This window comes from Dipodomys merriami, unplaced genomic scaffold (assembly GCF_024711535.1).
Source record: "Dipodomys merriami isolate MVZ:Mamm:240054 unplaced genomic scaffold, mDipMer1.0.p SCAF_15, whole genome shotgun sequence".
In the NCBI taxonomy this organism is placed as follows: Eukaryota; Metazoa; Chordata; class Mammalia; order Rodentia; family Heteromyidae; genus Dipodomys; species Dipodomys merriami.
In genome coordinates, this window is record NW_027202826.1 from 1,169,340 (window position 1) to 1,189,872 (window position 20,533).

Consider the following 20,533-nt stretch of genomic DNA (forward strand, 5'->3'; position numbering starts at 1 on the left):
CACAAAAGAAAATAGGTGTGTATGTAGCGCCCGCATTGCTGTTTAACTTTGAGCTGAAATGTCTGTGCAGCTGACAGTGGAGACACGGAGACACGCTGCACAGACCGGGGCCGCTTGCTCCTTCTCACACGATGTCTATACGACAAGGGTGTGTTCAGCCACTCTCCTGTCAAAGTGGAACCCCGCTTCCAAGTGATGCCCCCCAAATCAACCACGAGGTTGAAATGCTCCTCATTGAAAACCCTGTGAGTCCACCTCATCGAGGGAATTGTGCGCGCTTGGCATCCTGCCGGGAGAGGCAGGAAGTGGCCGACGCGGCCCACGTCCCGTGGGACTACTCCGGTACCTTTTTATGGTGGGCGTCCTAAACTAACTGCATTGGGATCTTTTAACAAATACCAAGGGGGCTTCGTCGCAGATGCAGGAGCGTGCAGATTGTGACGAGATGCGTCCGTGTGTCCACCCTCCTGGCTGGGCGGTGCTGGGCAACACCACAGAGCCCCGTCCAGCCGGGAGACGTGACCACAGCTCTGAGGGAGGCCGGGGACCTCGTCTCCAGCCTCCTCCCTCAGATTCTCTTCTGTGGAGCCACTAGGCAGGTGGTTGGGCGACAGAATGTCCAGGCTCTGGCAGGCGTCGACGGGCATTTCACTGAATGCCGAATGGACTCTGCTTCTTGAGTCTAACTTCTGAACTGTATCTCGGCAGTCTAGAAGCCGTTGTGATTGGGATGAACAAATGATGTACAAGAGAGGTTTGAAGTGGGCTGAATGAACTCAGGATTGACATCGTGAGAAGGTGGAGGAGTGAGGAGCTGGGAGGCACGTTCCCTATCCCAAGGGTCCCGCACGGGGAGGAACCGCTTCCAAACTGGAAGTGGGAGAGTTACAGAGGCCCGATTTATCTGCCAGCCTGGAAAATACTGGCCTGGTCCCTTCCAGGGTAGAAGGGTTTTTAATGAACAGCGCTGGCATACCTTAGGACTTCAAACTATCAGAGTATGTGGACACATATTCTTGGAGAAAATTGTGAGATGTTTGACAATTAAAATGTGGCAATGTCTCTTAGCTTATTACAAAATAACAATACATGTACATGCATTTCAGGGTACGGAAAAACAAAGATATCAGAGTATTTTATAATAATTGGTACTATGTTGGGATACAGGTGATTTGGGTATGCATATTACATTTAATGTGCATTAAATGTAACACCTTTAACAAGTTTTTCACATAAATCTCTTAACCCAAAGCTTGTAAGGACACATCTATCCTGGGATAGAAAGAAAAAATATAGAAAGAAATGTAATATCTAACAAATTAGATGGGTAAGTTGGGACTCTGTGTTTAAAATCCAGTAGGAAGCCATAAAACCTTAATTTTGGATTAGGAGACAATACTCATTTAAAATAGCCATACCATTACTCTCTAACAGTGTATTCTTGCCTAATTTATTTAAAACAGCCTCTCTTCCCATATCTGTAAAATAGAGTTTGTCATTATTCCTTGTGGATGTGTTGGGAAATCAAATCAAATCATGTAAATTTATACTGGAGAATCATTGAAAATGAAATACAAGTGAACAATGCGGCTACAATGCAGTGTAGAGACAGAGTGCTTGTCAGGTTTTTAAAACCCGCTGGGCCTTACCACTCCAAATACATAAAACTACACAGTCCACTCCAAAACATCTGTAAAAATTTCCGTGGATATGGTTATGGATAAAATTTCATGAGAAATAACAAATTCATTCTAAGATAAGTCTACTTTTCTTGAGGTTAGATATCTTCTAAGTAGAATATACATAAGGCACATTGAAGCTGCTTTTATTGGGCTTAAAAGACAATGCCTGATTGATGACAGTTTCACTTGTTGAAAGAAAGCTACTTCTGTAAATAGCGATTTTTTTCTTAATAGCCAATGGCAATGACCAGCTACTCAGGAGGCTGAGATCAGAGGATCGTGGTTGGAGTCCAGACCAGGTGGGAAAGTCTGCAAGGCTCCGTCTCTAGCTACCCAGACCCTCAAGAGAATAATATTCCCCGAATCCATACGAAGCCGGGAATGCTGCTGAGACAAAATGCGTTTATGAAATAGTGGCCATGCAAATGATCGATTGCTGAGACTACACGACCTGGAATCTAAAAATGTACAAACCTAGCTTTTACTCTTAAAAAATCAAACTAAGTGCATAAAATAGCCAATATTAGGCCCAGATGCCTCAAGCAACCTTACTGTTAAAAGTATAGTTTTAGAATAAAAGCATTGGAATTTGCTTTTCTACACCTCCCAAAATAATCTGGGGGATACACAAAATTTCAGTTATTGGAAATCAGAGGTGGAGTGGTAGCCAATGCAGCTCAGAGCAAGCGTGCTAGTCTCACGGACGCAGGGCGGATGAGGCCTGTGTCTGAGGTGTCCAGGATCCCCAGGGGGCTGGCGGTCCCCGCCGGAGGCCCAGGGGCGTCCACTGTGTCCAGAGGGTGGACAGAGAGTGGGTCTCTTCTGGGAAGCTTTGTCTGTAATATGATGGCTAGGGGACCTTACCTCTCCTCATTGTTCTGGAGTCCCAGATACCGCCCATACCCAAATTTCTACCTCTCCTCAAGGTTTAGGACTTCTATTATCTTATCGAAAGGTTTCCATGGCTTTAGCTTGCACCTCCTCTTCTACACATACCCGTCAGACATTTGGTCTTTTAATGGTAGCTCAGATTTTTGTGAGTTTCGATTGATATTGTTTTGTCTTTGTAGATATCTGAATGCATGTTCCTTTCAGGTCCTAATAGTCTGCATTGAATTTGGGCCCATCTACTGAACAGCCTTTCAGCTACCTTTTTAAATTCACTTACTTTGAACTTTTAATTGAGCTTGATCTTTTTATTACTGTATGATGGTTATATGTCTTTTTCAGGTCCTGCAGTGCTTATTTTATTCAGTTCCTTGAGTTTCCTTGGAATTCACCCATGCATTTGTTTCCTCATTAATTTTATTGTTTTTAATTTTGTTTTTTGTTGATTATTCTTAAAATTCTCTGAGGTTTCATCCACTTTCTGTCATAGGAGGTTTTGTGGGTCTGTGTGTGTGCGTGTACATAAGAAAAGCTTTTTTAAAAAAAGTAAAACTGGTACAAATAGGAAGTCAGCTTATTCCTGTTTGCAAATGATGTAATATTCTTAAAAGGCCCTAAATACTCCCCCCCGTCTTAGATTTGATGAAGACTTCAAGTAGAAGAACACAAAATCAATCTACATTAGTAATTTTTCTCTATACCCCCCCCCCCAAAATAAGGGAAAGGAAAAAACCAGGAAAATTGTCTGATTCACAGCACTGATTCAAATACCACTTAGGAGTATGCTTAACTGTCGGTGTGAAAATTCCCTACAGTGAAAGCTGTAAAATACTGATGCAGAGAGTTAATGAAGATCGCACATGGAAAGACCTCTCATGTTCACGGTGTCAATCACTATGAAAACTGCTCAGCTGCTCCATGCAATGGACAGACTTCAATGCCACGCCCATGGAAATCCTCATACTGTGATTCACAGAGGTGGGAAAACAATGGCAGAGTTCACATGGAGAAGTGAGAGTCCCCACCAGCAAACGCAGTCCTGACTGAGAGTCTCCTAACACCTGATTTCCAGTGTGCCAGGACCTGTGCTGTCACAGACATACGGACCAGTGGCGTCACATCAGAACCAAACCCACACAGCGACAGCCATGGAAGTTTGACCAAGAAAGCACAGTTCCTCCCGGGTTGTGTTGGGAACACTGAATGTCCACGTGTAAAAGATCGACGTGAGATCTCACCCTCAGCAAAAGTCCATTCGACGTGAATCAAAGATCTAAGGGTAAGCCCTGCGCTTTGAACCACCACAGAAGTGGGCAGTTCCTCTCCCAGTGGACTCCATTGGCGCAGCACCTGACAGCAAGACGCTTCCTAATTGGATGACCCTGAATTCACAAGCTTTTCCACCTCAGATGCAGTGCTGTCCAGAACCAAGACGTGAGCCACAGAGTGGAGGGCAGGGGTGTTTCAGGCTGGCCATTGCAGCGATCGTATTCTGAGCATGCCAGGCTCTCAAAAGCACCTCTCTGGGTCGGCTCTAGGGGCTTTGCTCACACCCCTCTGGTCTCCATTCTTGTGACCTCGTAACCTGCGTAAGTCCACACCTCCGATTTCAGGGCCGTGGTTAGGCGTGCGGCGTGACTGTGTGTGACTCACAGTATCCAGCCTGTGGTCCTGTGCCTCTGTCACGCGTGCCCTGAAGGCTCTCAAATTAGACTGACGCTGGTCTTAAAAACATTCCTCCTTTTCATGGTGGATTTCTAGGGTTTTTTAAAAACTATTTTGATCTGTGAAGGATATGCTTTGATATTTATGAAACACAATTATACACAGACCAGCAACCCACCAAGATGCCGGAAAGATTACTTGAAGCAAAAGCCTTTCAATCGCCACAGAGGCAGGAGGAAATCTACCTGAGCATCCTTATCTGAGAAGAGCAGAGTCTCGGAAACTTCACTGCAGGGAGCCTCCCGTGGAGCCTGCTCCGGCCTGGGCCCACTCGAGCGGCCGGGGCAGCTCCCTGCCAGCCCTGCTCTCTCTGGACGCCCGGCTGCCCACAGCCTGCCACAGCTGGAAATGGAAACTTTTCCGGTGAGCCGCGGCCAGCGACGTGCCCCGTCTGTGTCTGACGGGGTGGGCATCACCGTGGCCAGCGACGTGCCCGTCTGTGTCTGATGGGGCTGGCATCACCATCTGTGTCTGTCGGGGCTGGCATCACCGTCTGTGTCTGACAGGGCCGGCATCACCGCAGCCAGTGACTTGCCCCGTCTGTGTCTGATGGGGCCGGCATCGTGCGCTCTCCTGGCGGCAGGTTTTGAATATCATGTGCTTGGCGATGTGCTTCTCTTCAGTTTGATTACTCCTCAGACTCCCTGTGTGACACCTCGTCATAGTTACAAACGTGACTGCAATCTCCTTGACTTTAACTTGGATTTTAATGGCTGCTGCTTTTTTATTTGCCTTATCTTATTTCTGTCACATCGACTTGTAGAAGGCACAACACCCTTCTCGTCGCTTACTGAAAGGTGTGTTAAAAGGAGTCCACCTGCCTGGCTATGGTCTCCGGCCGTGCTGCGGCCGCCCCTCCCCCACGGCCCCGAGACGCCAGCTGCCATCATCTACCTTCTACTCATTTTCTCACACGTCCCTGGAGACCATCTCTTAGGACTCCCAGAGCACTGATATTAGCAAATTCTTAACCGCATCCATCGGCATGAGTAGCAGACAGGATTAACCACGGTGAAAGAGAGCAAGATAGTAGAAAATAATCACGAGATTTTGAATGTATATATAAAACAAACCTATATCAATTGCACAAATAAAAACGCCATTTCCTTCAGTGACCCCAGATATTTGAAAAGCACCATCAACTACTCATCAATAGTGTGGATCGTCTACTGGATTCTTTAAAATCTGAGCAAAGAATGGCAGCAGAATAAGAAATTGGAGTCGGTCCCTTAAAACCTGGCCTGTGGCCTGCGCTTCTTCCAGGGGGGAGGGGAGAGTGGTGTTTCACGCCTGCGTGAAGGGGGCGTGGCGCCACGGGGCTCCACTCGCTTCTCCTCTCCCTGCCGTCTCCACGCTCCGCCCTGCAGGGAGGCCGGCAGCCTCTCCCAGTCTGCCTCAGCCTCCAGGACGGCCGCCTCCCACTGCCCGGATGCCCGTGGCTCCCAGCCACCTGACCCCTCCTCACCCTGGGGATCGTGAAAGGCCCGAGAGCGTTTACAAAGCCACTGAAGAGACAAAGCGCGGTCCATGACTGTGCACGTGTGTGCTGGTCCCAGGACTGTGCTCGTGTGTGCTGCCCCGTGCAGGCGCCCTTCCCCGAGCCTGGCGACCGCTTTCATCATCAGTTGTAAAGGTTCTGACCTCTGAACGCTCAGCTTGACAGCTACACAATGTCTTGGATTATTCATTTGTATGTTCACAGCGTCATGCCCTAAAAATTAGTCTCATGAATACGACTACTTAGAACAGACACAAACAATAAACAATCAAAAGGCCCCTGTTCCCGGTGAGGCCTTTGCAGGGGACAGTGGCAAAGGTCAGGAAGGAAACAGCGGGGTGATCAGTGCTCTGGGTGAGGGAGCTGCAGGAACGCTCGCCCAAAGACCCCAGACAACGTGCTCGTTTGTAGTGCTTTAATTTAAGTCCTTGTGCAAAGGAGGTGGCGTTTCACAAAGCAGTGTCTGGAGACAGGGCAGCTTTGCAGCGCGGCCACAGCAGCCTCCCCCGGCCCTCTCCCCACTGCTGCCCTGCTTCTCCCGTGAGGTGCAGGCCCACTGCAGCCTCCCCCCGGCCCTCTCCCGACTGCTGCCCTGCTTCTCCTGTGAGGTGCAGGCCCGCTGCAGCCTCCCCCGGCCCTCTCCCCACTGCTGCCCTGCTTCTCCTGTGAGGTGCAGGCCCACTGCAGCCTCCCCCCGGCCCTCTCCCGACTGCTGCCCTGCTTCTCCTGTGAGGTGCACGCAACAGACTCTCCGCTGCATTCTTCTCCTGCCACCCTCTTCTGCAGTGACTCACAACCACGTGCACGGTAACCCAGTCCAACCCTAGGTTTTAAAACCAAGGAAACCTGCAAAGCAAAGGCAAGGAAGCCAAGAGGCCCTGGGGTGGAGGCAGGGAGGCCGGGGGCTGGGAGGTGGAGGCAGGGAGGCCGGGGGCCGTGAGGTGGAGGCAGGGAGGCTGGGGACCCTGAGGTGGAGGCAGGAAGGCCAGTCCTTTGTCCTCCTGTGGTTCCCGCTGGGGAGAGGAGCCGGGGCCTCAGTGCAGAGCCGGCCCCATGGCCCTGGAGTTGATTGAACAGGTTGAAGCCCGTGAGCTGGCCACTGGCCAATCCTGGCCTCACTCTTTATCAGAGAGCCCCGTGGACCCCCGAGTGGGCTTTGCTCACAGGTAGCTCCGTGCTGACCCTCAGCACCCTGTGCTTTTAGAACTTAGGGTAGAGGTTTTAGGCCCCAGAGTGTGAGGTGCCCAGCTACCACCTTTGACATTCCAGAACTGTGTTCTATATTTGAGTCCTGCAAACACAAGCTAGACAGCAGCTTTCTCACAATAAAAACAGATTGTTTGACATTTGGGTTTTCTGCATTTCAATAAAAGTGGTACATATAAAGAAAGTTTTTGCTTTTGGGAAAAAAAAAAACTTGGCAAATGACGCTAGCACAAAAGTTTATTTTTGTTCGGCACGTTGGCTAAGTTCATGTAATGAGACAAAAAGCAGGAGTTCATCATAGAAATGGCAAGAGGTTACTTTTTTCATTTCACCAGTGATGGCAAAAGATCAGCTTTCACACCAGTCCTTGCTAGGCAAGAATGAATAGTTTCACACACTCTGATTACCATAGGCAGGAACCACAGGGGTGCAGTTTCTCAAAGCAGGCTTCTAACAGCTCTGTGATAGTTAATAATAAGATAGCAAATAGATTTTGGTGCAGGTTCAACTTTTGGGCATGCCAAAGACACTAGAGTTAAGAACTAAATAAATAAATCATGTTCAATACCTTGGGTAAGCGTAACAAAATTTATTCAGCTGGTGGAGAAGATTGCCGGGAATGTTGTAACTAAGGTTTCCAAAATGTAATTGCAAATGTCAAAACGAATCATAACAAAATGTACAACTGTGCAGATTTATGCTTCGCACCAGACGGTCCTAATGCATGGGAGAGCTGTATGGAAAAAGAGCTGAGAATTGGTTGTGAAACCGTACTACAGAAGAAAACCCTTTTGGCTCAGGCAATGGGAGAACCTGTTTAATACACCACCACCTGCGAGGTCCATGCAACACTCAAACCTGGACAGGGAGAAGATTAAACCTGGCGGCCAAATGCCACCTCCCCGAATGGTTTATGAGGAAGAAGGACTGATCACGCACATTGATGATCAGTAATAGTTGGTTTGCTAAAAGCAAACAAGCAAATGAGCATAGACAAAAACCTGCCAGCTGAGTCATCAGCTTGCTGGAATAGGCCTCCCAAGCCCATTTTTCCAGAAAGTTCATTTGATTCATAAGCAGGGATTAGATATTAACATCTTTAAGACCACGGCAAGCCCGCGGTCTGTTCCCCTCAGCCTGCTCATCTTGTCCAGTGCGGCAGCTGAGCGACCCTCAGCCACTTTGTGGGGATGACAAGTTTCTAGTATCTGAGTAATGAGCCTTAACTATTTGCAAACGTAATCATTCTGTTGCCTTCAGGTTTACAAAGCGCACATACTTCAGTTAAAGCTGCAGTGCACGGGTCAAGAATTCATGACCTCGTTTTGAAAGCGATAATTATTCTTCTCTGTTATCTGTTGCCAAAGCAGAGGGGAATGAAAGTTTGCTGCAGTCCTTAGAAAATAGGTCTGATGAGCTGGAACACATAATGGTATGCGAAGTCAGAAGGAGACACGGCTCACGACATTAAAATGTGCACGGAGCAGATGTACATGCATTCACTAGCACTCGTGAAATTAAAATATAAAATGTGAATTGAAGATCATTTTTAGAAGCAACACTATGTATTTGTCCCACAAATTTCATAGCCTCTTATTAACAAATGCCCTACTGTGTAACTGGTGTAGAAAAGGATTCAATTGTTGGTTCTCACCAGGGCGTTCCTGGAGTGTACAACCGCAGAATGCAGACAGATGTATCCATCTCAAAATCAACACTTCCTGTTTAGCTTCTGGGTCTTTGGGAGGGGGTGGCAGTTGTGGTGATGTCCTGAACCTTCATTCACCTCCTGTCCACATTTATCCTATCGCCAAGGATGGCTTTCTGCTGCAGGCTTCTCTGGGATACAATCTCAGGTGGATTTTTGGTTTTATGTTTTTAAGTTATAACATATGTAACTACGAGTTAACTAATTACATAACACAATGGCATGTGATACATGTAACTACAGTGCTGTTGTGATTAACTGCTGTCAGCACTGTGTCTTTTGTTACTGTGTGTGTTTGGTTGTTTATTTTTTTGTCATCCCTAAGCTGTCTGGCTCTGTCCCGTCAGCCACAGCTCCACTTCTGGCTGGATTTTTTTTTTTTTTGGTAACTAATTAGTTGTAAGGGTGTCACGGACACACTGCTGGGGCTCAAACTCACAACCTTGTGCTTGGCTAGGCAGGTGCTCAATCACTTGAGCCATGCTTCTGGGCCTTAACTACTATCATTAATGTACTAAAATGTCATTAACATACTATTTTCACATGTCACTTAGTAACAGAAATGAGTTCTGATAATGGTGGCATAAGCCAATTTCTTCTTGGTAATCACCTAGCATGAAGTTTTACACAAATTAAGATGGCTACCGTGCCACTTTGCTGGTGTGAATTATTGACTCTGTCACTGGCATGTGATGAATGTAACGGCATATTCACATGTATTTTACAGATTGATATACAGACACACATATGAATTAACTTCATGGGAACAAAGAGAGAAACACTGAAGTTCTAAAACGAGAGAAGCATTTCAGAGCAAAAACTGTGAGGAAAAGCAATGATCAGATGTTGAAGATGGCCTGTGACAGGAATTTTGCATTAGTTTTTTCAGGACCTGCCAATATTGATTAAATTATACCGACATAGCTACTGATGAACAGAGCTTATCTGTTACAATGCTAATCTTTATATTTCCCAGAGTCCTTTGCGACTCAATTGAAATTGAGCTACATGGTCCCTCAGACATGGTTCTAACCCAAGCTTGGGAGGAGGCTTCCCAGGGAATGCACGAAGTGGACCAGGAGAAAGCATCCTGGATCTCGGCGTGTTCTGTGGGATACTATTTTAGGGCAGAGAGGATTAACAGAGCAATAAGTGCATATAATTAACCGAGCTGGAATTTGCTCAGAAAATCGAGGCCAAGTGCGGCTTTAATTATTCAGCTAATGGGTCTGTCGGTGCCGGGGCCGCCTGAACAGAGACCGTGGCCTGCTTTCCGAGGGCCGCCCTTTTCTGTACCACAAAACCACACACAAGATACTGCTTGTCTAATGCCTCCATTCCAGTTCACTCGCGAGGTTCATACTGGGTGGGTTATTCTGGGGCTTGGGGAGTCAGCAGAACAGCAGATAAACAAGTTCTGCGTCACTGAAGTGGGGTGCTGTGCAGACCCCATCTTCGCCTCTGAGCCTGTGTCTGGCTGTTGAAGTTGAACAAGGCCTCTGTGACTGTGGCCGATACGTGTGGCGTGTGACCGACCCGAGCTGTCATCCTGCCTGGCTTTTCCTTAGGAAGAATGTGGAGCATCTCTTCAGGTGTTTATTAGCCATTTGTATTTCTCCTTTTGAGAACTGTGTTTAATCCCTTTGTCGATTTATTAATTGAATGACTTGTCCCTTGGGCATTTAATCTTTGAGATCTTTCTGCATCCTTTGTGCCGTGCACACCTAGGGACAGGAGAAATCCTGTCCTTGAGTTTTCTCTGGGCTCTGGTAAGTGTGTTCTTCCACACGTGAAGCTTTCTAATGTGATATAATACCATCTCTCAATTTTTGCTCTTATCTCCTCGGCACCTGGGGTCTTTACAAGTAGCTGCATCTGCCTGTGTCTTCAAGCATTTTCCATAGGAGCTCTGAGACGGTTTGGTTCATTCTGAACTGAGCTTTGCCCAGGGTGAGAGATGAGGACCTGGTTTTGTTCTGGATGTCCAGTTTTCCCAGTCACTTGTTCAAGTCCATGTTCAGGGCATGCTTCTGCCGCAACAATCAGGTGGCGGCCTCCTGCATCTGCTTCGAGATTCGTTCGTCTCAGTCTGGAAGACTAGCATCAAGAGAACAGCACAGGGCGGTGAAGATGGTGAAGAGGAATTCTCACACCCTGATAGTGGGATATAACGAAGCCCGGTCGCTGTGGAGGCCGGCGTGGAGGCCACTCAGGAAGCCGGAAGCCTCTGTCCCCATGGTGCCCAATCGGCCATGTGTCCAAAGGAGTGGACGCCTACATCGCATATATCCAAAGGCCTGTGAGCCAGCATCTTCTAGAGGCCTGACGCCCTCCTCTCTGTCAGCTCCGGTCGCCTCCGCCAGTGGCCGGGATTGCACAGAGATCGTGGGTGTGTGTCCAGTCGGCCCGTGTGGGGGGCACCGCCACCGCGAGCCTGGGCCTGCGGCCACCCGTGGGAACGTGGTGGGTGGTTCGCGGTCGGGTAGAAACGTCCTCAGGAAGACGCGGGAACTGGTTTGCCTCCTTCAGGTTTGGGACACCACTTTTATTTCATTCCACTCCGTTTTATTTTAAGTCATCTCCACATGGCGGCCCTCTGACCTAACTGCCGTCACCCACTTGACACCGAGGATTTAAAATGCCAAGCAGCCCTCGCTCCTCCTCGGGGTTACTCCCCGGGAGAAGCGTAAGACAGGTGGATTGCGGGGGATTAGAGCCCCGGGAGACTCAGAGCCGCCGATCTCATTAGCCGTCTCCTGACTCGGGGCGGGGGCTAGTCATTAATTCAGTCTACTCTCTATCCCCAGGAAAGTTCCAGAGGTGGAGATGGTGGAGGCCGGCGAGGGCAATCTTTTATACTGTTTAAATTGCTGTTTAAATTTGAATTAAACTCTAATAGTGACCGCTTGAAACCCACACAGCTTAATTCATTATCGCGTTCCCAAACCTGCCTGTCTATCTGAACCGGTTTAGAGCTGCCTTGAAGAAGCCATCAGCCCAGTGCACCTCCACGCCCGTTGTCTCCGTGGACTCAGAGCTTAATACAAACAGCGACTCGCACTGTCTTCAAATTCCCTGCACGTCTTCTGGTCTAACTCTACGCTGGTCCCTGGGCCGCTAAGACTGTGCAGCTGGGGGTCACGGTCAGAGCACAGGGTGGTCAGAGAGAAGCCCGCAGGACGATCGGTGACAAAGGCGGGGAGCGATGTGCTCTTGCCCACCGCTCCCTCTCACACGGATCAACGCAGCTGGCTTGTTCTAATGTGTGGAGCCCCCCACATGAGGCTGGGCCTGCGTCACCCCCAATGTTGGGGACTCCGGGTGCCTAGAGAGTCGAGACGCAGGTGGGGAGCTGCCCAGGAAGGATGAACAGCATCTGTGCTTCCGTTCCCAGTAGCACACGGCCCGTTGGGGCTGCAAATCCTTCTGCGGTAGGGTTAAACCATGTGTGGGAAGAGGTATTAACCCTAATCTCATGGTTAACCTGAAAATATCAACTATCACATGAAAATCTTAATTTCATTGAGAATATGCTTTTAGCAATTCCCGATTAATTCAAATCCTTTTTGTGTGTGTGCGTGTCGGTTATGGGGCTTGAACTCAGAGCTGGGGCCCGTCCCTGAGTTTTTGCGCTCAGGGGAAGCTCTCTCCTACTTTGAGCCACAGCACCACTTCTGGTTTTCAGGGGGTTCATTGGAGCTAAGAGTTCCACAGACATTCCTGTCCAGGCTGGCTTCGAACCGTGATCCTCAGATCTCAGTCTCCTGAGTCACTAAGATGACAAGTGGGAACCACCCGCACTGGTTAATCCCAACAATTTTAAAGGTCATTTTTTACTTTTAAAAAAGTTCTGTAATGCTCACTGCTGTGTGCTCTCCAGTGCTGTGATGCTCACTGCTGTGTGCTCTCCAGTGCTGTGATGCTCACTGCCGTGTGCTCTCCAGTGCTGTGATGCTCACTGCCGTGTGCTCTCCAGTGCTGTGATGTTCACTGCTGTGTGCTCTCCAGTGCTGTGATGCTCACTGCCGTGTGCTCTCCAGTGCTGTGATGCTCACTGCTGTGTGCTCTCCAGTGCTCTGATGCTCACTGCTGTGTGCTCTCCAGTGCTGTGATGCTCACTGCTGTGTGCTCTCCAGTGCTCTGATGCTCACTGCTGTGTGCTCTCCAGTGCTCTGATGCTCACTGCTGTGTGCTCTCCAGTGCTGTGATGCTCACTGCCGTGTGCTCTCCAGTGCTCTGATGTTCACTGCCGTGTGCTCTCCAGTGCTCTGATGCTCACTGCCGTGTGCTCTCCAGTGCTGTGATGCTCACAGCTGTGTGCTCTCCAGTGCTCTGATGCTCACTGCTGTGTGCTCTCCAGTGCTGTAATGTTCACAGCTGTGTGCTCTCCAGTGCTCTGATGCTCACTGCCGTGTGCTTTCCAGTGCTGTGATGCTCACAGCTGTGTGCTCTCCAGTGCTCTGATGCTCACAGCTGTGTGCTCTCCAGTGCTCTGATGCTCACAGCTGTGTGCTCTCCAGTGCTGTGATGCTCACAGCTGTGTGCTCTCCAGTGCTCTGATGCTCACTGCCGTGTGCTCTCCAGTGCTGTGATGCTCACGGCTGTGTGCTCTCCAGTGCTGTGATGCTCACGGCTGTGTGCTCTCCAGTGCTGTGATGCTCACTGCCGTGTGCTCTCCAGTGCTCTGATGCTCACAGCTGTGTGCTCTCCAGTGCTGTGATGCTCACTGCCGTGTGCTCTCCAGTGCTCTGATGCTCACGGCTGTGTGCTCTCCAGTGCTTTCTAGGTGTATCTACTCCATGCCCTCGTCACGGCAGGCGGGTCGCTTGGGAGAAGGTGGCAGGTGTGCCTTGTTCCGTATGTGAGATGTGTTACTCTCTCCTCTGCTGGTATAGACGCTTGCCTTACACGGCCATTGGATTTTAGGAGACAGAGGAGACCCTAGGGGCCATTTGATGGGATGCTTCATCAGGGATGCGGTGGGTGCAAATCCATTGTGTATTGGTGGAGTCCACTGGATGCTTTAGCTTTTGCCTAGAGCGTCTCCCTGCCTACGAAATTACATGTCCAGCATGGCGAATGGACTGACGCTCAGGGCTTCGTTGGACAGCCCTTGTGCTCAGGGCTTCGTTGGACAGCCCTTGTGCTCAGGGCTTCATTGGACAGGCCTCCTCCTGCAGCTGAGCAGACGCTCAGTGTCTGCACACACAGAGGCACCCAGCCATCACCGTTTCCCCAGCCCCTGTTGCTTCCCGGCTGCCTGGTAGGGAGAGACAAAGGTCTTCCCTCAAGTTTTCTCTACTCTGTTGCCAACGTCCTGGGGACTGGCGTGGACACACACGCGTGGACAGGAGCTTGTGTCTCTGCCCCGCCGGCCCCCCTCACCGCGGGCCCCTTGTTGGCATGGGTTTGGCACTTGGCGGATCTTTTTTGGTATGGTGCCTGGTGTGGTCGGTTCCACGACTGGGAACTCACCAGTGAAGACCTCAGTGCAGGGTGCAGCGTGATTTTCTCTGTGTTCATCTGAGCAGCTGCTGGCTGTGCTGCCCAGGGAGAGGCATTCACTTGCATCCAAGAGCTTTCAGTGAGAAGCAATTGGTCAGGCCGGTTCCCAACAGCATCTGCAAAGACACCCAGGTCATACCCTCCCATTTAATTGCGAGGCTTCCTGGGTACCCCACCATCGTGCCCTGCCGTTTACTTAAAACATCTTTAAAGAGAACAGGAGGTGGAGCAGGTACTCTGGGAGCATTGAATCCCTGTGCGGTTTGTGTGTTCTGTCAGGGCTCGTCTGGGCTGGCGTGGGAGGGGAGGGGAGCAGTCGGGGCCCCAGGGAATGGCCCGTCGGCTGCTCTCGTGTTCCTCCTATTTTGGGGACCGTTTAGAATAGTCGCCTGCTGCGGAATAAATTTCGTATTTTGAAAGCCGGCTTCCGCGTTCCACTTAGCATTCTTAGTACTCTAGAGCTCACTTCAGCCTTGATTTCTGCGGGTTGTAAGTCATCAAATCCTGTGTGTAAGTCATCAAATCCCACCTGAGAGGCCGGAGTCAGGACAGACCCTCCGCCCGTCCTGTGGGCCGGAGGTTAGCATAGACCCCCGCCCATGACCTTTGACTTGACCCCTGGCCATTATTGAGCCTAACTTTACTTACGCTTGCCAATAGCTTGTGTTATCCATACTCCTCACAGAGATGCCGCCTGTGTGGAGGAGACAGCTGTGTTTCCTGCGTCTCCTTCTCCACGCCTGGAACAATGTGTGGGATTAAAAGGCCTTTGGGAAATAGTTCGGAATGAACAATTGTTTTTGTTTATAGCTGTGTGAATAGGGTCATATTCGTCCAAGGAAGTGTTTGGGGTTTTGATTTTATATATTTATTTATTTTGTTTACTTATTTTTATATTGAACTCTGGGCCTGGGTGCTGTCCCTGAGCTCTTTTGCTCAAGGCTAGCGCTCTACCACCTGAACCACAGCACCCTTCCCAAAGAAGTCATTTTAGAACAAGTTTCTGCATTATTGGTACAGTATTTCTAAGGAAGGAAGGAAGGAATCACAGGTCAAAGATGTATTAAATATGAACTTTGTCTCCACAGTGAAGAACACTCGTTGGTGTTTTATTACTATGAAAAGATAGTCATACCTCTTTGAATATATAGTTTTATTGTTAGAACCTGAATTGCGGTTAGTGAGGTAATGTGTAAGGCAGTAGAAGGTAGCTAAGGGATGTGATATAAATATATTTTTATCTTGCTTTTAAAGCATATGAAATGCGAGAACTTCACTTTGGTTTTTATAAAATTGTTTTTCAGGCTTTGCGATTAATTGGAAGATAAATATGGGCGATGGAGTGTCTCCACAGTTCTTTGCTTCGCGTGTGATTGTATGGACGTGCTTGCGTGCTGACGGGCTTCTCTTCAGAGTGTGCTCCGTGTCACGAGTCCGTTGTGCATGTTGCTTTGCAAGAGTGTGGAGCTCCTCGTGCAGGTGGAAGTTGCTGGAGCAAGCAGCTGCTATGTGTCTTTGATGTGGACACCACATGGGGGTCAGGATTAGCGTGGACTGACGTCTCCCTTCTGTCAAGAAGAGGGTCAGTCTTGTTTTATGGTCTCTGAAGGCCCTGAGGATCGGGGCTGTGGGGCTGTGTGAGGTGAGCCCTCGTCCACCCCCGAGGATCGGGCTGTGTGAGGTGAGCCCTCGTCCACCCCCGAGGATCGGGCTGTGTGAGGTGAGCCCTCGTCCACCCCCGAGGATCGGGCTGTGTGAGGTGAGGCCTTGTCCACCCCGAGGATCGGGCTGTGTGAGGTGCCCTCTCGTCCCCCACTCCCGAGGATCGGGCTGTGTGAGGTGAGCTCTCGTCCATCCCAAGGATCGGGCTGTGTGAGGTGCCCTCTGGTCCCCCACCCCGAGGATCGGGCTGTGTGAGGTGAGCCCTTGTCCACCCCAAGGATCGGGCTGTGTGAGGTGCCCTCTGGTCCCCCACTCCCGAGGATCGGGCTGTGTGAGGTGAGCTCTCGTCCATCCCAAGGATCGGGCTGTGTGAGCTGCCCTCTGGTCCCCCACCCTGAGGATCGGGCTGTGTGAGGTGAGCCCTTGTCCACCCCGAGGATCGGGCTGTGTGAGGTGAGCCCTCGTCCACCCCCGAGGATCGGGCTGTGTGAGGTGCCCTCTGGTCTCCCACCCACGCTCAGACTCTCAGGCTCGGGGACGGTGCACTGGTACCCAGCCTTGGTCTTTCTGCTGGCAGAGGATGTGGCCTGAGCTCTTCCCTGGCTCAGGGGCTTTGCTGAGCCTGGTTGTCCCCCGGACGGCTCCCCTGGGACGCGCAGCTCTTACTCCTGTTCCTCTGATAAGACGCTGGGGACACTTGCCTGGCAGAGAGAGTTGAGGAAACCATGGCTGATTTCCTACTCAGGCTCTCCCGCCAGGCATAGTGTCCCCAGTGCTGTGGCAGAGTGCTGCTTATGCCAAAGGTAACGAAGTATTTGCCGAATAATTGACGGGAGAGAGCTCTTGCTCTGTCGGCGGCGGCACGGGACGCTCTTGGCAGGGAATGTCCTGCACCAGGCAGCCGGGCCTGCTTCTCAGCACTCAGCACTGACCTCCGTGAGCCCGAGGTGCCGCAGGGATGCACCGCGTGTCCAGCCCTGGCTGCTGCCCTCGTCCCCTGGGCTTACAGTGCAGGGCGACCCCAGCGAGAGATCAAGGAAACTATTTATTGCACAACCAAACAGTTGGCTTGTGCTGCAAGTGCCGGAGCCAGGCTCTGCCAAGCTGGTGCGTGTGGCCCGCGGGGTGACAGTTCCCTGGCTCGGCGGTGAATGTCGGTGAATCCTCACCGCGCCCCCACCGCCGGATCCCACAGTGACAGACGCAATGCACAGTGGCTTCAAGCTTCGTCTTTGGTTTGCTTCATTTTTGACTCTAGTAGCTGTCTTCTATTTGAAGAACAGGACGAAACCTTCTCCTGCCCCCACTTCACCTGTAGCCTCCGCTTGACCACAGTTACTTTAATAATACCTCTAAGGGAGGCTTTAAAAAATCAAACACATAAGTATATTCACTCATAGCGCATCAAATCTCTTCGCTTTGTGGGAAAAACAGAAGATTCTTGGATCTGGGGCAGGTGTGCTTTGGTTTTGGTTGGCTTGTGGCCTCCGGTCTAGTGATCTCAGGGAAGGCGTGTCCTAAATGCCAGTCCTATGTGCTCGGGTGTTAATGCACAGGGAGCGGTCCCCGGGGTGGGTAGAACCCCCAGAACACGGTGGGGGGGCTTGAGTCCTCTCCCCGTCCTGTGTTCCACCTCCTGCTGCCCCCTTCCCCCATGGCCCCCCTTCTTGCCCCAAACCCTCTGCCTCCCTCCCACCTCCAGTCTCCTCTCCCACATCCCACATTTCTTGACTAAAGTCTGGGAAAACTAGACTTTTGACCTTGGCTTTACCCTCTCTGCAAACCTAGTGCTTGAAGAAATGTTTCCAGTGTTCTGGTGAACTTTCGGTTGACATTTAAAATGTGCTAGCCCTGACACTATTCCTGGGAGAAGCACTGGTATGGGGGCTAAATGTACAATGTGGCTGTCACAAAACATGGCGTACGTGGCAAGGGAGAGCCCATCCTCTGCCGGATTCATGTTTCCCTTCCAGCCACTGACTGTAGGGGTTTTACTTTTCTATGGCAGACGTGCTTCTTAGGTTTTAGCCTTCAACCACTCCAAATTTGCAGAGTAGATGCAACCTATAAACAGCTTCAGAGCTCTTCTGTCAAGAGCCTGAAATCATTTTGAAAACTCAAGGAGAGAACAAGGCAAGGACACCACAGATTCCACCAAAGGAGAGGAGACAAAGTGCAGCCCGAGCCGGCGGATCCCACCAAAGGAGAGGAGACAAAGTGCAGCCCGAGCCGGCGACCGTGCCGCCAACAGGCGCCAGTCGCTTTGGGCAACTTCACACATCAGAGTGTTACTCAGTGAAGACCAGCCGCCATTCCCTTCATTTTTATAAGGCTGGCACCAACATAACATCACATTACAAGCAGCAGTCACATGGTACAGAGCCATTTATGGGTAAAATACAGAGAAATTATTCTAATGTGTGTAGACCACGAAGGGCTCAGCTACTGCAGAAGCACAACGTGGGGCTGTGGCACTGAAATCTGCATGATAATTTGCAGTAAACATGGAGTTTTGCAAAGGAATAGGTGCTAAATCAGTGGCATCTGTGCTTTATTTTCTCACATTTGCCTGAGAAATGGCATAATAAACTAAGATCCTAAACATTCATGAATAAAGACTCAGGTTTGTGAGCTAAGCAGAACTGTGAAAATCAGGTCGAGATCTGCAATCGACTTTAGGCAATGAGCCTTCGGAAAATACCGGCATTCCGGAGTCAGCTGCTTTCAAATACTAAGTATGTAGTGGAAAAAAGAGGGTCCCCAAAGCACCCTACTTGACACAAATAGCCAACTCTTAGCCTGCGGACCATGGCAAGTTTTGTTGGCGTATTGCTTGCTGATGTTCCAGGCCTGTCTGATATCTGATGGACATTAGTGATAATTTATTTACCTTAGAAAAATGAGCATACACATCCTACTTGTTTAAGATAAAGAACAGGCCCTAGGAGTCCTGGAGGTCTGCCCACACAGCCAGTCACATTGTTTTCAGCTCCGTAGGAAGTTTCCGTGTAGACGAGAGCTGTTCTTATTAGTGGGCTTCCCTCCTGGCATCCGGCCCCTGCATCTCATTTAGAACTGTCTTGTCTTCTGCTCACTTCACCGACGTGAGCTAATGGAGTTGAGTGTCCAATGAGGAGGTTTCTGCTTCTGCCGTGAATGCAACCTTTATTCGAACAGCTGCATCCTGGCAGGCTTTTGTCTGATCTTCCTGGAAATGCTTAAAGTAGCAGCCAAAGGGCTAGTACGCCTGATCTGCCCATGAGCACGTCACTCACATCCTATAGCAGGACTAATCTGCACTCACTGCTCCTTCCTGTGTGACTTAATGACTTGAAGAGCCACGTGTGTGTAAGAAAGAGAATGTCACCTCCTGTTGTGGTTAAGTCCAGGTTTCCCGCCGAGAAAGTTACTTGGTGTGTTTGTCAGCAGCAGGCCCACCGCGGGCCGGGCCCCCACGTTTGCCTGCCGTTTGAAGGCTCAGGACTACGCTGCCGTGGCCCTCATGGTTCAGATACCGGTGAGGGTGCGGTCTCCACCACAAAGGCAGGGGCTGTGGAAAGCCCTGGCTCACACCAGATGTCAAGATGTCATTTCATGAGTTGAAGCCGCACCTGTGAACCATGGCTCCTGGGGTCTCCAGCAATGCCTGCTTGTGGGTGGGGGGCTCCCTGAGCAGAGACGTGTGCAAAGACGGGAGGAGGAGGGAGGCGGAGCAGGGTGCTCAGGGGGACAGGAATGGGGACGGCGTCGACTGGGTGGCTGCGTGCTGTGTGCCGTGAGCTGTGTGCTGTATCCCATGTGCTGTGAGCTGTGAGCTGTATACCATGTGCTGTGTGCCGTGTGCTGTGTGCTGTGTGTGCCGTGTGCCGTGTGCTGTGTGCTGTGTGTGCTGTGTGTGCTGTGTGTGCTGTGTGCCGTGTGCTGTGTGTGCTGTGTGTGCTGTGTGTGCTGTGTGCTGTGTGTGCTGTGTGCCGTGTGCTGTGTGTGCTGTGTGTGCTGTGTGTGCCGTGTGCTGTGTGCTGTGTGTGCTGTGTGCTGTGTGTGCTGTGTGCCGTGTGCTGTGTGCTGTGTGTGCTGTGTGTGCTGTGTGTGCTGTGTGCTGTGTGTGCTGTGTGCCATGTGCTGTGTGCTGTGTGCCATGTGCTGTGTGCTGTGTGCTGTGTGCTGTGTGTGCTGTGTGCCATGTGCCGTGTGCTGTGTACCGTGTGCCGTGTGCCGTGTGCTGTGTGCCGTGTGCCATGTGCCGTGTGCTGCGTGCATGCATGTCGGCCCCGTGCAGTGCTGTGGACTCTGCTTTGCGGTTGGACACCGGTTGTGTCCTGGACGCTGCAGGCAGTCGGGAGCCGCCACGGCGGGCCGCTGGCCGTCTGCGCTCTCTCCCGACGCTGTCCTCTGGCAAATGCTTTCATGGCGCTGGAACAACAGGGTCGAGGCACCTGCGGCGCAGCCGTGAGTTTTCATGGAGATTCGCTGCAGAAGCTAGAAGCTCCGGAGACACGCCGTCCTCCTCCTGTGATTGCTTCTCACTAAAAGAAAAATGGATTCAAAGCTATTCTAGCTTCTGCACGAACGGGTGATTCCCCATCTTTTCCCTGCGACTCTGAGGGCAATGCCTTTCCACGGTGAGAGAGCTCCGATGCCAGAAATGACCGCGCAGGG